General features: G+C 45.3%; 1 protein-coding gene across 15 annotated transcripts in view; it reads right to left on the bottom strand.

Moving 5' to 3' along the window:
* Positions 1–25022, bottom strand: part of LOC144946632 (teneurin-4-like) — a 416480-nt gene that overhangs the window by 306503 nt on the left and 84955 nt on the right. For 13 of the 15 annotated variants that reach the window (XM_078875662.1, XM_078875670.1, XM_078875671.1 and 10 more), the window contains exon 3: positions 24923–25002. The exons of the other annotated variants lie outside the window; for them this stretch is intronic. The gene's annotated coding sequence lies outside the window, so the exon portion shown is untranslated. The remainder of the gene's footprint in view (positions 1–24922; positions 25003–25022) is intronic. 15 annotated transcript variants of the gene reach the window in all.

The raw sequence follows: 25022 nt of genomic DNA, 5'->3' as shown, positions 1-25022 counted from the left end.
GCAATCTCTGTGGCACACATTGGAATTCCGGAGCCGTGTTTGCAAACTCCGGCAGATGCCACAGTTGTTGACTCGCATTTGGTAGGCCGTGGCGATGCTCTTAAATTCGATGCGACAAGGGCCAGTCACAAAGGCCACTTGCCAGACAGTGGCGCTTAGGTTAACCGAACCTCAAATTACTGAATCACGGGTCAAACAAATAAAAGCATGAAACTAACTGAAAATAAATAACAGTTTAAGATTTAAAAAAAAAGTCAGCGGGAGAGGCTTAATGACCATTTCATAAACCTCGGAAACACCATCGTCTCAGGAGGTGCATCCTTTAGATGATGTTGTTGATCATTTCCGTAGGTTATGTTTTACACGGCATGATTTACGAAAAACCACGAATAATGCACACCCCCCTCCCTCCCTCCCCCGTGAGAAACAGGCAGCGTTGACATTCTAGAGATGGAGACAAAAACGATGACATCAGCCACCTTGAAAAGAAATAAGCCACATCTCTCTTCTCGAGCAAATGCATTGGCACAACACGCATGTTGAAACGGCGGTGACAAGGCATTATTGTGGATTAATGTGTCACGTTGCGCTGGACAGTATGGAACGGAGAACATCGGCAAATGTACTCACAAGCCTTGCGCAAAAGAAAACATGCAATGTTGTTTCTGCGCGACACAGCGGAGCAAAATGAAACCAGTATGATTTTAATAAACGTCAAAGCTCTACGTCTATACACTTCATTTTTATATACTTGCTCTGCAGGAACATTTCATGATTGTGGAGCAGAACATGATGTCTCAAAGCCAGTGTCATGGCAAAACCTACACAACACGAAACAATATGCTCCCAATTACTTATCCGCATCTGTACCGCATCGTGCAAAGGCAATGCGCATGTGAAATTGTGTTTTATACATCAGCCCCTATCTACAAGGTTATGTTCACGAAGCAATCATGTGGTTGGAGTTTCAAATTACACACTGAACTTCTGTTTTTTTTATGTCTTCGTAGATTTAAATCGAACGGCGAGAACACATTAGGCAGCGTCACATGTCGTTGTTAACACATTCATTTGCGATTTAAATTCCCCAAGTTTGTGGCTATGTTCAAGATCAATTTGTTCGCACATTGAAGATGGAAACACCTTCCCCAAAACAAAATGCACTCATTGTCCCTGTATATAAAACAATCAACAAAGACGTACACATGCATTCGCTTTTGCCCTTCTTGTTCAAGGTTCAGCCCCGCAATGTTTTGCACATGGCACTGCTGGCAGAAGGGCCTCCCACTAGATGATGCACCAGAGAGCCCGCCTCTCTCTAGACAGCATTTGGCCAACTGATCCACACTGACCACACATCACGGAAGAAGTGAGAGCACCCACACTGTACCCCACATCGCACACGACCTGCCGATCAACTGGCATGAATGCACCTGCTATCACGTATCTGGACCTTCCTTCATCCATCGCCCTGGTGCCACACTGCCATGAGCTCCCTATACCCACTCCTCCGGAGAGAGAGCAGCCATCTTTAGAAGAGAGCAGCAAGTCACAGAGCAAGGAAGACGTTGTAGATCCAGATGACAATTTCAGAGGTGGAGCTGAGGAGAGAAACCCATACTACCCCAACCAAAACACCTCAACGACTTGATTAGAGATCTTGGTCTCACCAAGTCCAATGCCGAGTTTTTGACGTCTAGGCTCAAGCAGTGGAACTTGTTGGATGAAAGTATGCAAGTCGCAGATCAGAGGAAGCGTTACCAACCTTTTTGCAGCTTCTTCACCCGTCAAGATGGCCTCTGCTTCTGCGACAATGTGACTAGTCTGTTCGAGGCAATCGGAATCGCCTGTAACCAGAATGAGTGGTGCCTCTTCATTGACAGCTCATCCAGGAGCCTCAAAGCCGTGCTGCTCCCTAATGGTAACGAGTTCCCGTCTCTTCCCCTGGCTCACTCGGTGCACCTCAAAGAGGTTTACAACAACATCAAGACCTTGCTGGACGCCTTGAAGTATGATGAGTACGACTGGGAGGTCATCGGAGACTTCAAAATGGTGTAATTATTGATGGGTCTCCAAGGCGGTTTTACTAAGTGTTGCTGCTATCTTTGCCTTTGGGGCAGCAGGGACACCAATGCGCACTACCACAGGTGGGACTGGCCACAGCGGACCGAGTTTTCTGTGGGGAAGAACAACGTTAAGTGGGAGCCACTGGTGGAAGGTGCTGATGCCACCACTGCACATCAAATTGGACCTCATGAAACAATTTGTCAGAGCTGTAGATAAGGAGTCGGCAGCCTTCCAGTACCTTCAAGACTTCTTCTCTAAGCTGTCTGAGGCAAAGGTCAAAGCCGGTGTCTTCGTCGGACCACAGATAAAGAAGATCCTGGAGTGCGATGAATTCCCCAAGAAGCTCACTAGTAAGGAGAACGCGGCTTGGGACAGCTTTGTCGCAGTGGTTCGTGGCTTCCTGGGCAATCACAACTATGTGGAGCTGGTTGAGACTGAAGAAGAACTACGACACAATGGGCTGTAGGATGTCCCTCAAAGTCCATATCCTTGATACTCATTTTCATAAATTCAAGGAGAACATGGGAGTGTACTCGGAGGAGCAAGGCGAGCGGTTTCACCAGGATAGACTGGACTTTGTACGCCGCTACCAAGGACAGTATAACGAGAACATGATACGAGACTACATTTGGGGGCTGATTCGTGAAAGTGAGTTACAGTAAAATCGTAAATCTCGAAAAACTACTCACTTCTAAATATTTTGTAGTAATTTTTGCATTACTTTAGTATACATATATGTTAGTTTTGATTCATGTTGTTTTTTTCTGACTTCATGTGAACGAAAAGACACAAATTTGCCAGTTTTCTCATTGAAAATAGATACATTTCTAAATATCCCTGTCCTGATCACAAAAGCAAAGTTTTTGGAGAATTATAGCCATTTTCTATACTTTATAGGCATAAGCAATTACGAAATAACACTTACTACCCAGGACCAAAAATTGTGTTACATAGTGTTCTCAATGCGGCAGGGGAAAACGGGAGGACCCGGAGAAAAATCCACATGACCACGGGAATAACATGCCAACTCCAAATATACAGCAGGCATCAGGGTCGGGATCGAATCCACGACCTCCTGTATACCAGGTGAGGTATTTAACATCTCGCCACAGCTTGGTACACGGGCCTCGGGACCTCCAGATTGTGAAGCCGGCACCCAAACCATTACGTGACAGCCGCAACCCCCTTCTTGGAGAACACAAAAAATGTTAAAATTAAATGTCACAATAACACTGACATTTTAACAATGTATCACGCGGTCATTCCTAACTTCAATAGATCCGCTGACACCACACACACATATAGATTTATAAAAATACATACCGTACGCCTTCCCTTTCAAACCGAAGCCTTTTATAATACAAGTTTAATGTACAGCTCCCACACGCCGGCGTGCTGTCGGGCTCTCAAGCCCAGGCAGCATCTCAAAGGATCTCAAAAGGAGGTCTGATCAAACAATGAAAGTCATGCCTGGCTAAAGATGGTTTTGCACTACAGAGGGCCCGACATGGCCAGCGCGAGAACCTGTTATAAGTGCACGATCAAAGGGGGGAGCAAAAAAAGTAGTAATGTAAACGAACCACTCATTTATTTAAAACGACTTAACAGTTACGGGGGTTTTGTCGTTGCTAAAGTGTGATTTTTAACTGTAATCTTTCTGCCATTCAAATTTACATGGCAAAACTGCCACATTAAACACCTTGTCTTTTAAACGTGCAGTTTTTATTCTCACAATTACTTAAGAGTATTTCTTTTTCCCATAATTGAGTGGCAATGTCGACCACTTAGTTTTTTTTGAAGCTGAAGAAAAGATTATTTTAATGGCTTAAGAATGATTGAACTACTTCCCTACAATACTTTAAAATTAACATGCCGAGTAAACTCCCTTGTTTTATTAACCTTAACATAGCACATCCAACTTACAAGGGGACTGAGGTATAAGTAGGAACTGTTCGTGGTAAGTTCAGCAGAGTGCCGTTTGTCTATGGATGCTCATTTGTAATCACATCCCCACCACTCAAAAACACAGCAGCATCAAATCCACCACCGCTTTTAAGAGGCCGTTGAAGGTCGCTCATCTGATTTGTCAGGCGTACGAGGTGGAATCCTGAGCCTGGCTCCGTGCCAACCCCCTACGCGACTGGAAAATGTGACTTTTCGTGAAAATGTGTGCGTTATAAATTGTTCAATTATTATTCTAAAAATCTATTTCTGATACGTGAACATAAATGGAAAATTACAGTTACACCGCGCGCAAATAGGTTACAGGATAAAAGGTAAAGCATAAGACTGCCTCCCAATGCAATTTTCGACGCACAGCTTACGGGGGCACCAACAACGCCATTGTTTACACCATTGGAACCTCATTTGCCAGTAAAAAATATGATAATTGTTTTTTTACCCTTCTATCTGGCAACAAAACTGACACCTTTTTGGCGTCATCTGGTCCAACCCATGTGAGACTAGGCTCTAAGGAAAGCTGTCTCGGGTGTGGACCAATCAACTTCAAGGACAGTGCATACATTATCCGAGTTATGTTTTTTGTTTGCATTATGACTGCAGGTATTGTGGTCTATGCAAACATGACTCCTTGTAAAAAAAGGTGTCAGTTTTGTTGCCAGATAGAAGGGTAAAACACCAATTATCAACGCCATGGATGTTGATGATGAGGAAGACTCACGACCATCGTCCGTTACCAACAGCGGCCACCACCACCGCCACCGCCACCCTGCGTCGTGGAGAAACGGCTCGACGCGGTCAACGGACCGTGAGAGGAGGCCGCGTGGAACGGCGGCGGTGGATGGGGGCGGCCAAAAAAAAAACACTGCAAGGGTCTCCCGCTCACCTCAGCCGCCTCGAGAAAATGACAACGGCAGCTTCATTTGAGTGCGGTCCGCGGTGTCGGCTTTAAGGCAGCTGACATCGTGACCAAGATCGTCCTCTCGGGAAGAATAGAGTAGTCCCACCTTGTGCGATGTTCTCTCACTTGAGAGAATTGTATGGTTTCATAAAATACAAAAATAGACAACGCAAACAATTCCAGCGAGTGGATGCCGGTGTAATGTTTTTTTTACCGTACTTAACGCACAAGGCTGACGAGGAGAAGCAGCAGCGGTTCTGATTACAGTCACCACTGATGTCAGTCGTGGCTGCGATTAAAACTCTGCTCGTAAGGTTCATAGCGCCGCACACTAAAACACAGTGCCCCCACTCCACCGTAATCTGGCTTTGAAACAGACGCATATATTAACAAATCATCAGAAAAGACACAAAATCGACTAAACATTCCAAGCACAGTAGCACCTTCCACGAAAGAAATATAACAATACTCAAGCTTTCCCCCGGCAAATACGAAATGATGATTATTAAGTCAACAGCGACTTCATATTCCTCGTAAACAAGATGTATTTTGTCACGCAATAATAAACACCTGCCGAGGTGTCAAATGTATCCGGTAGTTTATGAGCATTACATTTTTTCTACTCTATTGGCAGCTTCGTGGAACTTGCGTTGCGTGCGTATGATTCAGACGCCCATAACTTAGTTACGTGCATGAAAACAACAATAATTGGGTTACCCCTGCCGCAATCCCCACAATGCAAATGACATCAGTCTGGTCCAATGATCCTAACGCAGTTCCCGACATCACAGCCAGTCTTATAATTTGGAATTTAAATTGAAAATTACGCGGCTGTTCCATGTTTTGCGGGCCGTTTCAAACAATCAACGACAGGCAGAGAGAGCCGGCAACCTCTGAGGCTGTGGCAAAACTTTAGCGCAAAGAACACCTGCTGCCAATCGGAGGCTCATCGCACCTGTAAACGCTACCGACAACACGCCTCTCCGGAGCACATTGGAGTTGCACCGAGCGCTGTTCGGCACCGTGTCCAACGTTGCACCCAAGGCCGTAGCCATGGAGTCAACATTGGGGGGGGAGCAAATCTTCCAGGGGGTCTGAGGGCCCCCCCCCCCCCCCCACGAAAAAAATATCAAAATTTGAAAACTCATTTCCTGCCTAAAATTTTAAAACATTCACTAGCACATGGGATGGACTTTTTATTTATTTTTTACAATAATGTCTAATAGTGTATTGTATTTATTTCATTGCTCTGTTTTTTATTTTGTACCTTTTCTTGTTTCATTGTATGTAATGGCAGAGATGAGGGATTAATAAAGTACAACCATAACCACAATCATATAAATAGAAATCGATTTTATAGCAATATATTGGGGGGGGGGACATTTTTAGCATATTTGAATTATGGGGGGGATGTGTCATCGGTCGTAATCAATCCACTGCTGGATGAAGGCCTCGCCAATCTGTTGCACTCCCCCCCCTCGATCCTACGATGTCCCCCCCCAATATATATTATAATTACGGCCTTGGTTTCACCCCACGGGTTTGGGAGCTTCCTCGGGAACTGAATTGAGCGGCATGATTCCAGGCCACTCTGGGTTCCTCCCGTATGAAGCAAAGCCACAATTTGCCTGCCCGCGCCAAAGACCAAAGCCAATCGGCATCAAGGAATGAATCTTAATTTTAGAACTTTCTACGGGGAAGTTTTAAGCTTATCTTTTTTCTCTCTCTCTGGCGACTTGTTTTCTCTGCCTGTGTCCTCTTTAGAATGTTCACACTTAAATTCTAACTTAGCAATCTTTGAAATACGTAATCAACCAGGCTACGCGTTAATTGTGTGTTGACCGACCCTCTGTGTTGTATTACATTACATTTCGATATTTTACTAGGTTATTTAATTTTAGTGTGTCCTCCTGATTTTCAGGCTTACTTGCCGTGCAGCACCACGTCTGTTGACCACTCATTGATATGCAAATTTTTTCTCTAACCCACCTTCCTTCTCTCTGCCTCCGCCCCCCCCTCTGTCTATTTAAGGCCACCCCACAGAGACGATCACCCCTCTCTGTTTCCTGTGTTGCTCCCGCTATGTATCTTGGTGATATCTGTCTGCTAATATGTCTATCTATAGTTTTCTGGTTAGATTTTATGTCGCTATTTCATTATACCTGATGATGATTGCTTGTGTTGCAATCGAAACGTCGTATTCTATTATTTAATTTAATTTATTATTTTATCTTTAGACGTGACTTAACCGAAAGAACCAAATAATACATCAAGGAATGGTCACGCCAGCAGCAGCCGGCAACACTTTATAATTGAGGGTCAACATTGAGCTGCTCAACTCAGTTCTGGAAGAAGCTTCCACACACGTGGAGTGAAAGTAAGGTTTTGTACCGAAGTAAAAGCAAACGTATTTCTCTGGTCCACGCCACCCGATCACCGTTCGAGTCACGGAACGCGATGCAGAGAGTTTTGTATTTTGTGTTCAGGGCACCCCTGTCGCTTACTTGCCCCCTGCTCACTACTCGACGAGTCTCTCCGTTTTCAGTGGAGCCTCAGTGGACGTCGGCAGGGTGACAGACGGAGGTCGCAAACGGGTTTTGATTCCTTACCCGTACCCGTATCTGGCCGCACCAGGGTCGCAAACGGGTTTTGATTCCTTACCCGTACCCGTATCTGGCCGCACCAGGGTCGCAAACGGGTACCCGTACCCGTATCTGGCCGCACCAGGGTCGCAAACGGGTACCCGTACCCGGCCGTACCCGTACCCTACCCGTACCCGGCCGGGTATCGGGTAGGGTACGGGTATCGGGTACCTGATTGCGACCTCTGGGATGAAGCCATGTTGCAGGCGTGGGTGGGTTGATTCTAGGAACTTGAATTGTGAGAAGAGACAAGACGTTGGGAAATGAGTGACAAACAGTTACTCACCAGTGACTCACGGTCTACCCGTACCCGTACCCGGCCGCACCAGGGTCGCAAACGGGTACCCGTACTCGTACTCGGCCGGGTACGGGTAGCCGGGTATCGGGTAGGGTACGGGTATCGGGTACCCGGTTGCGACCTCTGGTGACAGAGAAGCGTTGGGCAGCGTGCCGAAATGCGCGCGGTACAAGCAGGAAAGTGGCACGGTGGTATTCGTGCCCTTTTCGACTGCTTCCACTCGCCTCAACGACACGGGAGGAGTCCACAGAGCTCGGACCAGAGGAAAACAAAAAAAGCCGTGAGCAAAAATGGCATTCGTCATCCGTCATCAGTCGTAATCAATCCACTGCTGGATGAAGGCCTTGCCAATCTGTTGCACTCCCCACCCCCCCTAGATTCTACGCGCCCGAACCGATTCCCCCGCTCCATCTCAACGGCGTTGAACTGCGCAAACGGCCGAAGGTGGAAAAATAATCACCGCTGGACAAGAGGCTGCGGCACAAGCCCTGTTGCAGCTCATTAAAGTGAGCAATGCATACTTAGATTCGCCGAATGAATACACATTAAGTCCTAGGCGTGAGTATTATTAAACAATAACGCACAATGGAAAACATCTTTAGAGTGTTCAGAGGTTAGGAAATTACCCTAAAGCAAATGTATGGTGCACGCTCATGATACTTAAATATAGAAGCATGGTTTGTGTTGTGGACTGTGGTTGAAATCGCTCAGAGCTTTAGCTGTGCACAAGAAAATCTCACAAGTCTTCCCCCCGCTGTGCCACTTAAAATTTCCTTCTCTTTGAGAGCTTCAATTTTAATTGGTTTCAAATCCTGCGTTCATAATTTTACACGCATAGTCCTTCTGAGCATATCTTCGCAGCCTGTCAATACAGATTAAAAAAATCCCAATGGGATCTTAATCGATTTGAGCTTTTTGCAGCATCACGCCAATGTTGTCTCCCTCACCATCTCTAAGACATTTCACCCTGTAAAGAGGCCAAGGGCTGGAACGTGTACGAGAGGCCAGAACCATCCACCCAGGAGATAGAGTTATGAAATCAGACATAAATGGAGCAGGGTGCTTGGAGAGGGCACCATTTAGCAGCTGATTGACCATGGCTGACGATGACGATAATTATGACTGAATGCAGAGCCGTCAAATCAGCTCGAACGATTTGTTCCATCGCTGCACAGTGATAGACCACAGCGGGGCCTGGTGGAAGCCTTCATCCAGCAGCGGATTGACCGTGGCTGATGGTGACGATGATGATGATGGTGATGATGATGACCACGATGTCGACCGACTGCTGAGCTGATGATGATGAAGGTTGAATTGCGTAACACAGCTGCGGGATTGAGAAGTGAACCGTTGCCAGATTGTTCTCCTGCTGCCCTTTGATAGTAATGAAGGCAATCACTTGACGCAGCAATCCCCTTGTGTTGTTTGGCGGTGAGCAGCTGGGGACTCGATGCCTCGGTGATGCGCCCACTGTGCGGATCTCAGAGCGCGCGACTGAGGGCCTCGCACATTTAAAAAAAAAAAAGAGGCTCCAATTATTTTGTTCCCATCTCCCACCGAAATAAAGTCCTACAATATTCTCTCGATTTAATTTAAGAAAACCAAACTTTTTTCGCTTTCGCTTCATTCCGTTTACTTTAAATAGGGTGGTGAGGCCGGAGAGAGCGTGAACAGTGATGGCAGTGCAACGTACTCGGTTATATAAATCATAACTTGATGGTAAGCTGTCAATTCTACATGATAACTTCACGTGCAATTTCATTTCACGTATAGCCTTTATCCGTTTACATATAAGTGAAATAGTCACCTTATATCTATTTAATGTTGCTGTGACTTCATTTTTGTAATCGTGCTATGAAACAGTCTGAACATTATTGACCAAGCAGACTTATGCAACAGGGAAAGTTTTATTTAATGACGATTTATGCTTGTGCAATAGTTTAGATTCATCACGTCAACCAATTGCTTTTTTTTTTCCGATGTCTATATGCTTCATTCCTTCACTTTATTTCATTTGTTTAGCCACTCTTGGAAATGAGACTATCTTGGTCGCTTGAGTTCTCACCAGGTTCGCCAAAATAAACTTGAAACTTAAATTGTGAACCTAAACTCAATGATTACAGACGGCCAGGAAAAGGGGTACCCATACCTCCCTCCCGAATGTTCCTGCTGCAGAAGAACAGATCTAACCTGCTTCATCAAGACTCCAGCTCCGAATAAAAGCAGGACATGCAGCCGGATGCACCAAGTGATTCACCGTAACGCATTGTAACGCACAGGCTTCACAACAAAAATGCCTGTGTCTAACATTTCACCTATCCCGGTGGCTGCCGATAGCTCATGACATTTCTGACATCGGGGAGGCAATTACCGAGTTGCAGTCAGCTTAACAGGTTCAGGTATGACATGCTCTTCTGTGCCAATACCGACCATTCCTGGGGCATTCGGGACAGCCGTGTATACACGCCGAATAGCTGCTCTTTCCGTGGTGGATATATGTGTAGTGACATAGAATCGGTCATGTGGCAGTATAGCGCTGGCTGCTGGCGGGGAAGGGGAACTGCAGCTTACAGCAGCCCTGACCGACAGCAGGCCACGTGATACACCAGAGAGGGTTCTCGGGGAAAGGTCACGGAAGGGGCACATCGTGAACCCGCGAGTAGGTTCCAGAAAGGGGGCGTTGCTGGGGGCGGAGCGAGGCCACGCTGGCAGTGTAAGAGGGACCCCGGGAGGGGAGCTCGGGGCTGTTGTGTGGAGTGGGATCCCGTCGTGCTGCTGCTGGAGTCTTCACCATCGCCTCCGCCTTCACCATCTCGGCGTCACCAGTCAAGCGGTCTACCAGCTGTCCTGACTGGGAACCGTAGTTCATTTAGAGACGAATTATAAAAAGTGTTAACTGTTAGGCCGTGTTAATAAGCAGAGTGCCTCCTACTCTTAGTGTCTCTGAGTCAGTCGCTACATATGTATGCCAGCCTATGGAGTCTCTATGCGTATCTTCTATGGGTCTGTGAGTCTATGGGCCAATAGCCCTGCCCTTATTCGTAGCAGAAAGGTGGTGGGTGGAGCGGGGTGGGTGGGGGGCAGCACACGTCATGCATTATCATTACCTTTTAGGGCAGCGACCTATGGACGAATGCGTTTGAGTTGTTCCCACATTACGCTCACTAGCGGGGACTTGGGCTGGCCAGGCGGCTCGGTGGCCCGTGCTGTCTGCGGACAGGAACGATGAGGTCCGCCGACTGAGCGATTGATTGATTGCCGATCGCTAAATGCTGAAGGCCGATTACCGCGGACTCGTGCCCGACATTGATTATGACGGCGACGGCGATGATCCAACAGCAATTGATTACACAAACGTCTCCGATGAATTAAAGAGATCACTTGAACAAAACAACCCATTCAACCCATCAGCTTAGAGGCCCTGCACTCTCTAACCACAGCATAATAAACATGAAACTACTCCTGTTTTTAATGTTTTTAATGTTTTCTAAATGCTCTTGCATTAGCATTTACATTAAAAGTCCTAATGCAAGCAATTACCTAATTGCCTAATTACAAAGGCAACCACTGTTGTTACATTACCGTGTGGCGAGGAGGCTATGTTGAAGGTCTGTAGCTCTGAAGGAAAGAGATTTCTGAGAACGTACAATTATGTTAAACACCCACACTGCCCGCACTCAACAATGTCTCAGCTCGGTTTGAAAAAGCAATTATTGTATCCATTTCACTCGCATTCAACCAAATAAAATAAAATACTTAAAAAAAGATATGCATTTTGGTCATAATCCAGATTTGTAAGTTTGGCTGTGGACAAAATTTTGCAACCGACACATCAACCAATTTGATTTGCCAGTCTCAAAGAATGAAAAATACGAATAGGTTTCACTGTTCCTGGTAATGAAACAGATGGTGTGAAGATGTTCAACCACCAAATAGAAACCTTTTGCAAGGAACCAAGTCTGCATGAACCACAAGTACATGTGGTGAACATGCAAACCCGTCAGACCAGAACATACTAGAAGGCGAACAGTACAAAGCCAATGCACTTACGAGACTAGGCCACAAAGAAGGCTGTCTCTGGTGTAGGCCAATCAGTTTCGAAGACAATGCCATTCGTTATCACAGCATGACTTGTTTGCAAGTTCACCACAAGTACTTGTGGTTAATGCAGACTTGGTTCCTTACGAAAGGTTTCTATTTGGTGGTTGAATATCTTAACACGTGTTTCATTGCCAAGAATGCTAAAACCTACTACAGGGTAAAAAAATGAATTCAGAGTAATGTCACCTGGCTGGTGGATTGGTTCTATGCGGCACGCCCCTCCATTGTAGATACACAACAGACTCCTTCGCTTGACGTGCCTTGCGCTTACCACACCTGTCACACCCACACGGTTTACCCCGTATTCTTGTACAGGGAAATTGAGTTTTCAGGTCCGTACGGCGTACAGCCGTTTCAATGCGGGCTTTGTAGGATGAACGTTGAGATTTATAAGGGCACGGGGTGACCAACAAGGTGAATTGGTCTGTAACAAGGTAGGCACTGATAAGGGGTTGACAGGTATGGCTTACCCACATTGATACGCACCTCTGGAGCTGAAATATGGACACGCAGTGTCGTACATTTTTCTTTCTTCATCGACGCCTTACTAATTATACCAAAATAAGGTTGATTGTACTCAGGATGGTCTTTCATAAAAGTATTGTTTATTTTTTATCAACTTAAGAATTTTATTGTTTTGTATTTTTATTATTTTATTATTTCCTTTTTACGTGACTTTACCGAAAGAACCAAGAATATGACTTCTTCAGTCTTAAGGCAATGCATGCGTCCAATTAGCCAACATTGTTTTAAAAGCCTGCAGGACTAAATCTTGGCATCAAAACCAAACCATTACTTTGTCGAATGCCTTGTAAGTTACACTGACAGATTTGTTCAAGTGGTCAAATGAGAGCACGAGGAATCTGCGTAAATACATCGGTCACGTAACAAATATCTTGCCCATATTGGCACGCAAGAGTAACTTCAATTTAAAAATGGCCAAAGTTTCTTTGATGCGGTGAAATTCTGACATAATAGAATTTTTTTGGGGTTAGATCGCATAAATATAAATGTGTAATTAAACTCACCACCACCCCACACAGCAAATTAATAAGCTTTGTCACGTAAACAGAGCATGCCAAGTACAGCACACTGGTGTTTTGTAGAGCAAATCCACAACATTTAAATCTCTCCAATAGATCGGTGTGCTGTACTGTAACAAATTGGCATGTTCCGTTTATGTGACAAACCTTACTAATTGGCTGTGTCGGGTGGTGGCGGGTTTAACGATACATTTATATTCACGCGATCTAACCCAAAAACAACTTATGATGGATGATATTGGTTGCATAAGCCTACGTGTTAAACTTAAATTCTTACTTCTGTATATAAAAAAAAGATTAACAAAGAAAGTCTAGATATTAATATTTTCGCAAGTACATACTTGAAATAAATTGCACTTCTTGTCAAAAAGCATCAATAATACGGGACTACATATAATTCGTAAACTACCCTGTCAACTTTATCACACGATGTAACAGCTCAACGCTCTATAATGAAACGCAGGAGCAGTCAAAAGTTTAGACCAACAGGCTACAGACTTATGAAATTAAATTATGAGAATTCATCCTCTCACTCTCGATTTTCCCATGGCAATTAAAACGTGTGCTTTGCTAACGACAGGGAGTGCGCCATTAATGTAAATGCTTGAGCACATTATCATGCAGCAGACATTGGCTCAAAATGCCAGCCATATTGAAAAACATTTCAACACAATGCCATTGGAAATTCCTGTTTGGAGACGTATTATTCCGTCTCCGTCAGATATTACGAAACAGTCCCGGAGAAATTAACTGCTACATTTTAAAACACTCTCAAAATGCTTTCAAAATATGCAACAGTTTGTAAGGAAATAATGAATACAATACATGAATATCGTATTGTTGCAGACTATATAAAAACATATTCTCCGTGAACCATTGTTATGGATATACTTTTGATTTTAAAGAACAATTGGAATATCAGGCCTCATATTTTAGACGACCTAGAATTTTTGTTCATTTTTCTGAAAATGTAAGCGACTTCACATATAATGATGTTGGTAATGAAGTCACTTCCGCTGGTTTTCCGACAAAAATGAGTATCACGTTGTGTCGAGTGACATCACTGTTTATGGGCCTCCCCAAGACACAAAAATATGACAAACATGAAATGATCTAAACAAAAAAGACAAGATATTGTGTAAAACAAATGAAAAATCCCAAATCTAAATTCTTTAAATCTGAAGAAACCTCCCCCCCCCCATACACACACACAATCGTGAACAAACGTCAGGATGACATAAACTGATGTTGGTTTTGCACTGTCATAACCAACTCATTAAATGGACTTTATTTCTTAGATGACTCCAATATAGCATGTGATGCCGATTACCCAGCGGTGCAATTGCATTATTAACGAGGCTTACTGGGAAAGCTGGCAGGTCACCAAAGGCATTCAGGCTTCAGAAAATTCTTTGTGAAATATCAAATGGTGCCCCTAATTAATCATGAAATAATAATCTACTTTACATCACCCAACCTCAATAATTAGTCAAAGTGCAAATATTTTGCATTGTGTACAACACGTGCCTCAGTTTGTGCCATTACTTCTTTGGTACACTTGGCGAATAGCTGCCATGGTGTATTGGTCGGCACATTAGACTGGACATCTGTGAAAAAGAGCTTAATAGCTCATCAGATTCCTCCAGTATAAATGCATGTGCCGATTCTGATTCCGCATCGCAGTGGTCACCGTTTCTAATCAATCTCCTGGCACGGAAACCAAAACAACGGTGCAGGTTTCTGAAATTCTACGCTCCCACCTCTGGCAACACAGCAGTATAAAAGGGTACACTGATGCTCCTGATGTTGTGGAGTGACTCATGCAGCCAGCTATGGCTGCAGGGTTTGGTGGTACATGTTGTTTATGTCGTTTATTGTGAAAATTCGGTCACAGTTCCTATGATCACTGTTACATTGCTTTTATGGCTTTATTTTGGTGATTTCGAAAAGTTGTTTGGTTTGGCCATGTTTTTTAGTTGTAGTACGGAGTTAGACCGATGGCCTTAATCTAAGTTGTCTTGTGCTTGTTGTTTGACTTGCATCCCACTGGGATTTTTGCACACAGCGTTGGTGTACGGTGCTTTTTCTGGAATTTTTGCAGTTTTTTTCCCCTGGATTTTCTGCTTGCACTTATTCACATAGTCACTTTAAGATGTTTTCTTATTCATGTTTTTTGTTTGTTGCAGTTGCACCCGATTCAAGAGCCGAATGGCTCACAGGGCTACACCAAATACATGAACTTGAACTGCCGTGGAGCTGTTCGGCCAGTCGCGTGCGGTGAGATAAAATGCAAGATATTCGCACCTCTTCCACAATAAATGACCACAGTGTGGAATAGTCAGTCCAAAATACAATCTGGAGAGGCCTCTGGAGCTCAACCCAGAGGATGTCCTTTCACCAGCAGTGGCCGCAACTCAACTCTTTTTCTTTCACACTTAGCGGAGCGAAAACAACAGCTCGGATAGAATGGAGCCAGTTACCGTCTCTGCATGTGCTTAGGGCACACATCACATGTGCGCAGGGCGTGATGTGTGCACGCAGGATTTCGTCTCAGTGTATTGGCGCCCGCTTGTACATCACCGTATTGATGGTGGTCGACCCCCTTATTGTTCACACTATCAATAACTGCCCTCTCATTGTTTACACTATTGATAGCCGCCGTCCTTTAAAGTTCCACCGTGATATCTCTCCCCACCCCACTCCCTCCCCTCCCTTCGATTGTTGTTCAACAAAAAACACTCGCTGTATCTGTGACTCGGTGGCTTGCATAAAGGTGCATTCTGTATAACCGACCTCTCCTGTGCTCTTATCACTCGAGCCAAAACAATCAGCAGAGCTCACTCAACCTCTTCAAAATCTATTTGGAGCACCATCATCAGCATCATCGCCATCACCACTTAAAGCAAATAGTACCGCCGCCACCAGGACCATCATCATTATCATCACCACCACTTTAAGCGACATTACCATGACCACCATCACTACTAATGACTCAACTTAAAAGGTTCCTTGTACGGCCACAACCACGAGGTCGCAGGCTTCGGTTAAAAAGGATTTAACAAGTTTACTAAGCAAGTCCAATGCCACAACGTTTGTCGCACCACTTTAACTGTAGTTCAATAATTGAAGTGAAATCGTGGCTTATAAACAAAACAATTAGTATGTAATCTACCTACATGATTGAATTTGAATCCGAGCTAAGGTGCATCTTACCATGCTGGTTCAATTGATTCAAGTTTCTGGAAGGCCATTCCCTGAGCAACAATGTAACCGTATGCCAATCTGTTTATGCCTATAGATTAAATTACCGTTGTGCGACTTCTCATTAATTATTCATAGTTTCTGCCCTGCAAATCAAATAGGAGAGGAGAAATATCAAAAGTAAACATAATTTACATAAATGATAAAAAAACACACACATACCCTTTTTTCAGGTCAAAGACAAACAAATGAATGTGATTACGTTAGTGAAGGCTTGCATTATTAACGAGAACGTGTTTTTTACGTACAGTAGTTTAAACAAAGAGGGACTGAAAATACAATCCAGTATTGTGGATTAAAAATAAAATACATAAAAAAACGTGCATATACCTTGGCAAAGCATGCATGCCAAACGCATGAGAACAACACTACGATTCCAGGGGTGGTCTTTTTACCAGACTGTTGGGGTGAGTGCTGTTTGCGAGTAGCACCTATGAAGGCCGGCACGGCACACGAGGGGGTGAGTGGGCCAGCACCACGCCTGGCCGCCTTTGTCTCCCCCAGTGACGATGTTTTTACGCACCGCACCAGCTCACTCATTTGAAGCTGATGATCGTCACCGGTGTTGGTGGCCGTGAGCGGGAATCGAACCCGGGTGGCCAGGATCGTAGGCCAGAGCGCTAACCACTACACCAACAAAGATTCCCCGTATAGCCTGAGCAGACTGTTGGGGCATGTGTTGTTAGCGAGCACCTATGAAGGCCGGAACAGCACACGAGGGGGCGGGTGTGGCCAGAAAAAAACACGCCCGGCCGCCTTTGTCTCTGCACCATGACGACTTCCTAATTTAAGGCTGAGTCGACCTAGGGGACGGCCCACAACCGGTTATGTTCGCCGAGGCAAGGAATAAAGACTGAGGTTGCCGGGTTTGGAGCGCAGTGCGCTATCCACTGCACTTCTACTTCTCTACAAATATATCGAAGACAAAAACAGACTGTTGGGGCATGTGCCATTAGCAAGCGCACCTTATATGAAAGCTGACATGGCCCAGGAGGGAGCGGGCGGTTAGCACCACACCTGACCACCTTTGCCTCCCTAGTGCTGATGTTGACACACCAGCACCAGGGATAAATTGAAAGCTGTAAATGAATGAGAGGCCCAGAGTCTGTTCCCATAGTTGTTTTCGATGATGATCGTGAGCGGGAATCGAACTTTGGCAGTAGTACAATGCGCTACGAACCCGGTGACCCGATTTGAGCACACACACACACATTGCTAGCCCACTTGCGTATTGCATCACTGTCATCACATAGGCGCCAACATATCCGTAAAACAACACTCGTGGCATACACATAACTTGCGTGCGGAACTAAATGAGAATATATCTTGACCTTCCATTCCCCCCCCCCCCCAGACGAAGCCAGAAAAACCAGCCGGAGCACGAAGCACGGCGAGATATATACCCGTAACGAATCACCAAGCCCGCTATCCACCAGAACATTGAGTTGACAAGCGGGCAATGTCCTAACCCCCTCACGGAGCGCGGCATACGGCCAGACTAACGAAATATCACCGCAGCACTCACGAGGCATTACCGATGGAGAATTGGCCGAAAGAGCGATGTATTCCCCTTTCCATTCCACGTGAAAATAACGCGCTGCTATTCACCGACCCCCATTCCCACGCCCCGTGTGAATATACTGTGTATGAATAGATACCTCTAAATCCGCATGTTATATTCTGATCGATTTCATTGAACATAGAAGGTTGTGCTTCCATGCCCTCCCAAGCCCTTGCGTGTGCTCATCAAGTATCCAGTAAGCCCGCAAAGATGGAAAACACATCACAGTGCCTTGAGATAAAGAGATTTATATACATATACACAAAGACAAACATCCCCATATAGCCTTAACAGAATGTTAGGGAAAGTGTTGTTAAGTGAGCACCGATTAATGGGAATGCAGCACACCACGGGTATTAGGTAGCCAGAACCAGGCCTGACCACCTTTGTCTCCCCAGTGCTGATGTTTACACAATGCAACAGATAATATTTTTTAAAGCTGAGTCGACCTAAGAGAAGCCCAGAACCAGTTCAGATATTCATCGCTGATGTTGGCCGTGAGTGGAAAATCGAACTCGGGTCATTGGGTTTTCAGCGCAGGGCACTAACCATTACAATACGACTCTCCGAAATATACACAAACACACGTTATATACATAGAGTACGTATATGAATATAGACAAACACGTGTGCAGCAATCAGTACCGGCATTAAAGAATACGGAAAGGACGATGACGATTTTTAACGTGGATCACACTTGGTTATCTCTCCATATTTCTACCGTCAAACTTAACCTGTCCTTTGAAGCCTGACTATTGTTCCCCCCGGTACAGGCCACAGAGGGGCACGCGTTGATGCTGTTGACATGCCACACAGGTTTAGGACACTTGGAGTTACATGTATGAACAAAGTATTGGCTTTCAAGTTTGGAATTGTAAAGTAACTTTAAATAGTAGTAATAATACGCACACAATAATTTACAGGCCTTCGTCCATCGACTGCTGAATGAAGGCTTACCAGATGCCATATCATGTTAAACCATACTTCACCACTCTGGTCAGTGCTGGATGTTCAAGTAGGGACCCCCACCGGGTCCGGTTAGAATATCACTCAACGAATGTAGGTCTTAGAAGGGAACTTTATAGCAACTAAATCGTCGTATCAAAGTGCTTTCTTCAAATGAAAAATAAAATCCCAAAAATTAAACGTGATATGAAACCATAAATCCTGCCCTTCAACTCCCAGCACAGCCACTTCTCGTTTCCAGGTTTGCGCTCTTTGCTTAAAAAAAAACAAAATCGGCCACTTTTCCACAACGGTATTTCAATTGTGGCAAATCACTTTCACGTCACGAGATGAAAAACTCCGTTCAGGAAAATTCCACACGGAGAGCGATGGATGCACCCTGCGCGTGTCCAGAGAGAGTGTCCCGCGGAAGCGATGATTCACTCCCGGCCTCTCTGGAAGGAAAAAAATCCTTCAAAGTGGCCCTCTTCTCCTTTAGGGGGACGCGGCGTCCCCATCCACTCTGCCGTGTGAGGTCAATAGTCTTGCATGACAACACAACTGATACATTTAATTATCAGATGTGGAATTTATCCATTTGAGGATTTTTTTGGTATATGGTCATTGTTGACTGGGCTGAGACCATCAACTCGCGACACACTTGGGAATCGGGTAATTTGCAGAGCGGTAGTCTGAAATTGTTCTCGGGTTCTCAGAGACACACGTTCCTCTGAGCCACCCGGCCACCTACCCAGGGAGTGTGCCTTTTAATCCTCGAATCCAACTTCCTTCATGGAGCAGGGCACATCAGCACTCGCCTGTAGAGAGTTATGTTTCACCGCGTGGCTCAAGATAGGAGGATAAAGAAGCCATTTGTGTGTTCGGCAGAGGCTCATCGCAGTGACCCTCTGGATGTCTAAAATGGGACCATAACCCAGTACCACCATCATTGACCTCTTGACACATACACAGACAGTGGCAGTATTGGCTTGACTTAGCATAGTTTTTCAATGGCGAATGTTGTATCCTTTGTAGTACAACGACAATGCATGGTGGCTATGTGCATAGACTGGTCACGCTGTACCGATAGCCATGCAGTTATTTCTTTTTTTATATATATAGATAGGACATTTTATCACACAGCTGCATAAGTCTTGATAACAATGTGGACCTGTTCCAGCATACTCGTGAAGAAGCCGAACGCTTGCAGGCACGATGAGACAAACAACGGGTCAGCTGTCTGCTTTTTTTTTAAGTGTCAGCAGAACTTTCCTTGGGGGCGGTGGGGATAGTGCCACCGGCAAACGAGATGCCATCTCTTCAACCAGGGGGAGCTGGGAAAAATGATGCCCAGCCAGACATCCCAGCACAAAGCTTTCATCTCCACATCCCACAAGCTACACATGCAATGCCAATGGATTTTTACCTGCACTGTAATTCGTATAATTATTATTGGCTTTTGTCGTAGCTTGTTCTTCATTTGAAGTATGTTGCAAATTGTAGTTGTAACATAGATAAGCATGGTTGGCTATGTACGATGCTAAATAAGTTCAACATACATACGTAGTTGTCATTATTGTTATTATCATCAGCTTTGGGCGTATTTTGATTGTATACTATCTATACTTGTGAGTGACGTAAATGGAGTCACTATCGCGTTTAGCGCCAGCTACTGTCACAAGAGTGGAACTGCGCGTCTTGAGAAACTCTCTGGCACCGGAGTCGGCATGGCATGGAAGCGGGCCCTAGGGGGCATAGCTCTGGTGGCGGTCAGAGAAAGGGCAGGTGAGGACGTGACACTCTGGGTGAACACGAGAGGGCACGTGACCAGGACAGGGTAACAAAGGGGGTCAAAAGGGGGCTTGAGGGACACGTGATGCTTGGTCGAGAACCTTCTGGTGAGATCCAGAAGAAGGCGTGGCCGAAGGCGGAGCGAGGCCACGCCTGGAGCATAAAAGGGAGGTCCCGAGAGCAATTGCGGCTGTCTGTTGAAATGGAACCCGTCAGTGCTGCGTCTCTTCGATCCTCGGTCTTTGGTCTTTACGCTCGGCATAGTGGGTCAGGCAGTGTGTTGCTGACTGACGCGCTTATCTAGTTACCCCGTTGTGGTCTAGTTAACCCGTTGTTACGTTTATGTAGTTACCCTGTTGAGGTGTGTTAATAAACGTGTTGCCTCCAAGTTCAAGTGTGTGCCTCCGTAAAACTCACTAGACTTGTGTGTGCAGTTTTTATTTAACATTGTTTTTTTGTGTACAACGCTTTGAGATTTTTTTTATATGGAAGGCACTTATAATATAAAGATCATTATTACTACTACTACTACTACTGTGCCCAAATCAACTGAAAACGCACCCGATCTCATCAGATCTCAAAAACTAGCAGATCGTTTGGGGCCTTGCTTGGGTGGGTGACCACCATACACAAACAGGTTGTCACAGGCTGCTACAGGGCCTACATGTTGTGCCGCAGATGGCGGTATAGTAAAATCTAATGTTCTACAGTACCTCGATGTTACTTATGCCTCTCCACCTTTATCAACCCGCACTGCCTGGCGTGGCCGTGGATGCCCATTCAAATAAATCCCACAAACTGTTCGGCCCTTAGGACGCTTTCATCCAGCAACGTATTGATACATTACGGATCAGTTCATTAAAATACTTACCGGGGACGTGGCGTTAACATTTGGCACAAAAGATACAATAACACCAGGCAGCACAGATTTGTTGTTCTGCAAAACACTAATAAAAACACCTGACCTCAAGTCAACAAAATCCATAATTTATCTGCAGAATTATTTAGGATGGCAAATTATTAATAAAGCTATAACCACCTCGCTGCTTTATTTTTTTGTCGATCTGTCACAAATGAATGTGACCGGTGTGTTAAATTAATCATACAAGAGCGCTTTGTATAAATCCATCCCTCATTTCTTTTAAAGGTCTTGTACACACTGCGCTGACAGCTACATGCACTAATAGGCCAGGGCACATGCGCCAACTGGAATGATTTTTTTTTACTTTACCATCGGCTAAGATAGTCTTATTATTTACCCTTTCTCGCACAATTCCCCGAACACGGTGATTGAAAGCAATTACAAGGAAGCTGTTCCAGAACTTGGGTTTTGTTCTCCCCCAGTGCCCATCCCGTGACCTGTGAGACCGCTCGGGCTGTGTGCGCCGTGTCGCTTTGTGTATGCGGCAGAAACCTGGGGCCACTGAGAAAGGACGACACAGGGAGACTGGAATGCCTGGAGATGTGTGGGTTGCGGCATTGAACGAGGGACCATCTGTGTGGAATGGAGGGAAAGAGTCACGTGGAAGTTCTGAAGGAGGTGTATAGGCGAAACAAAATGTGATTAGAACAATCCATACATGAAAACAACAAAACATGTGGATTGTACAATTTCTCATTGGTGAAGGTTTTATGAAGGAACTGCAGGAGAGAGGGATGCTGGCAATGATGTTGCGTGTGACGATGTCATGTGCAAAGCCCAAGTGTGCGATGCCGTTCGCGACAATGCTGTGGGTGTAATGACGCTGCGTGTGATGCGTCACTGCACGTGCAACGACGATTCAACAAAAGGCAACTTTATTAATTGGACAATTTCTCACAGGGGGAGAGAGCTCGACAAAGGGAGTTCAACGAAGGATGTTGGGAAAGTGGCCAAGGAGGCAGAGAAAGGAACATGCTGCTGCACGACTTGAAGGAAGGAGGGGTGAGGAAATGGTCGTGGGCCAGGGTTGTGTACCGTAGAAGAAATGAAGTAGAGATACCAAAACGGGACCGGATGGAGGGAGTTTAAAGAGGGCACACGACGAGAGAACATCCCAAGAACCCGCCGGAGAGCCGAGGGCCAATTCTATGCATGTATGTTGAACTTCTTTCACGCCATACGTAGTCAACCGTGATAATCGGAGGTGCGGGGGAAAGATAACAAACTAATCACAAAAAGCAGTATTAAAGATATGAGTTTTCAATCTGGATAATTTTAAAGTATACAGCTCCAGTGGCTTCCTCATATCAGAAGGAAGAGTGTTTCAGATGGCCGCAGAAGTGCATCTGAAAGCGCTCGATGCAGTGGCCGTCTTTGTTCAATGGCCAGCCAAATATCGCTGCGAGGATGACCAGAGTTCGCGTGATGGTTTATGCTGTTTGACGAGATCAGCAAGGTAATGTGGTTCATCTGTGGTAAGCAAATGTATGCATGTATGTTGAGCTTCTTTCGCAACGTACATAACCAACTGTGCTAAGTCGGAGGTGCGGATTCACTTGAAATTCACTTTAAAATGGAACCGCCACCCTTCGGACAGCAACTCGGGCCCAATCAACACGAGAGCACGTCAATCCTTGCTTTAAAGAAAAGAGACATTAATCTTTGTTTCTGTTTGTTCTTGCTTGAAGGGATTAGAGGTGTCAGAGACAGGCTGTTGGGAAAGTGACACTGGTGCGAGTTGAAGTCAGCTAAATTAAGTGCATTTGCATGCGTTCATAACTCCTGCCATGTAGTGTGGCAAGAATTAATTTTCTAAAAATGACAAAATGAAATTCTCACCAAAACAACGTTCTGGGGGGGGGGGGGCGGGGCAGCCATGATTGCTGACAATTCAATTCGTGGTGAAATAAAAACGAATCAGAAAAGCGTCAGGGTAAGGTAACGTTAACATGAGGTGGGACTTAAAGGGACGAAACGAATGACTTGCTCTTGTTCAGAAGCTCTGTGGTGTTCTAAGCCAATCTAAAAAAAAGTGTGAAAACCCACACGAGTTTTCACAAAAACCACGATGTTTGAAATCCGCATTCACCGTGAGACTCATTGCAGATCAGAAATAAGCATGATGTCATTCACTTCATGACAATATCCTGTCTGTTCAGGAATCTAAGCATTGCATAAACCTCACATTTGCCGTAATATATTGAATTCCATAAGCTATTTTAGGAGCATTTTAGAAAAACGCTGGTGATTGAGCAGCCTGTTCAAAATAAGGTCCTTCCACAGAACACTGATCAAAATTCTACTAATAATTTGAATGCATTCATAACAATAATATTCTACCCTTTTTCAACCAATACTGGATGACGTCCTCAACAAGCTGTTTTTGAGGGTTGTATGACCATACTTCACCATACTGGACCAGTGAGGATTGGTGAAGGAATCAGGACCAGTTCTGATATCACTCACCACTGATGCTCGCCCTGTCCGGGAATCGAACTCAGATAGCCAGGTTCAAAGCACTCGCACTCCACCCAACGCTTACCGTGACACAGTGCGCTGAGCAAAAACGCCATTGCCCAACTTGCTATTTAATTTTTATGGCATCTGAATAACCAAGCTGTACTGCAGCAAGCGTATAAACGTAAACAGCACATTCAGGAAGCATAATACTAACAATAAACAAAATGGAAGTATTTTTTTCAAATGGAAGTATTTTTTGCTTCAGACTCAGCCTTCTCGACAGACCTGTTCTCCACCTGAGGACGGCTGCTTGCGTTGTGGCCGAAACGTCGTGAGAATGATTTTATTATGTTTTATTTATAATTTTATTATTATTATTGTATTATTTCCATTCTACGTGACTTTACCGAAAGAACCAAGAAGAAAAATGGAAGTAGATGCGCGACTTGGGCAGCTTGCGTAGCAGTTCAAGGGTCTCGCGGTGGTAACCGTCCCATCAACTTCTCCTCAGCTCATCAAACCGACCCGCTCACCAATGGTGGCAGAAAGCCCAGCGATCGGATCGGACTCTGCCTCAAACCCTCCACTGCACCGCGCAGTGGCTAGCCAGATTGCTCTGGGCCACGCTTAACACAGGCTGGCGTGTGGCTACGGGCACCTTGGCACGCGGACTTGGCACCGTCTTCGGTTTGCGTGCCACCCCTACCGCACGCGACTGCAGAGCTGCCAATCGAGCAGACGTCCACATTGCCGAGGACTGTTCCCACATGACGGATGGACGGTGGGGAGAGAAGTCTGAATTGAACGTGATGAAGCGGCGACACAAGCCGTTACGTGTCCTTGGACGTAGACCTTTGATGGCAAATGCAAGAAGAAGAAGCAGCAGCAGCAGCGGATGAGGAGGAGCACCGGGGGCCGCGAGGCTGCATGAGTGAAACGCGCTCGGGGGAGGAAGAGTGAACTCCACTCACCGTGCGCGCGAACGAGGGGCATGGAAGTCTTCACACCACGATCAGTCACCGCCTCCGATCTATCGAGCGGCAACTCCACACTGCACACAGCAGCAGCGGT

This window comes from Lampetra fluviatilis, chromosome 42 (genome assembly GCF_964198595.1).
Source record: "Lampetra fluviatilis chromosome 42, kcLamFluv1.1, whole genome shotgun sequence".
Taxonomy (NCBI): domain Eukaryota; kingdom Metazoa; phylum Chordata; class Hyperoartia; order Petromyzontiformes; family Petromyzontidae; genus Lampetra; species Lampetra fluviatilis.
Note: the sequence above shows the minus strand (reverse complement) of the source record. Positions and strands in the feature narration are given on the sequence as shown.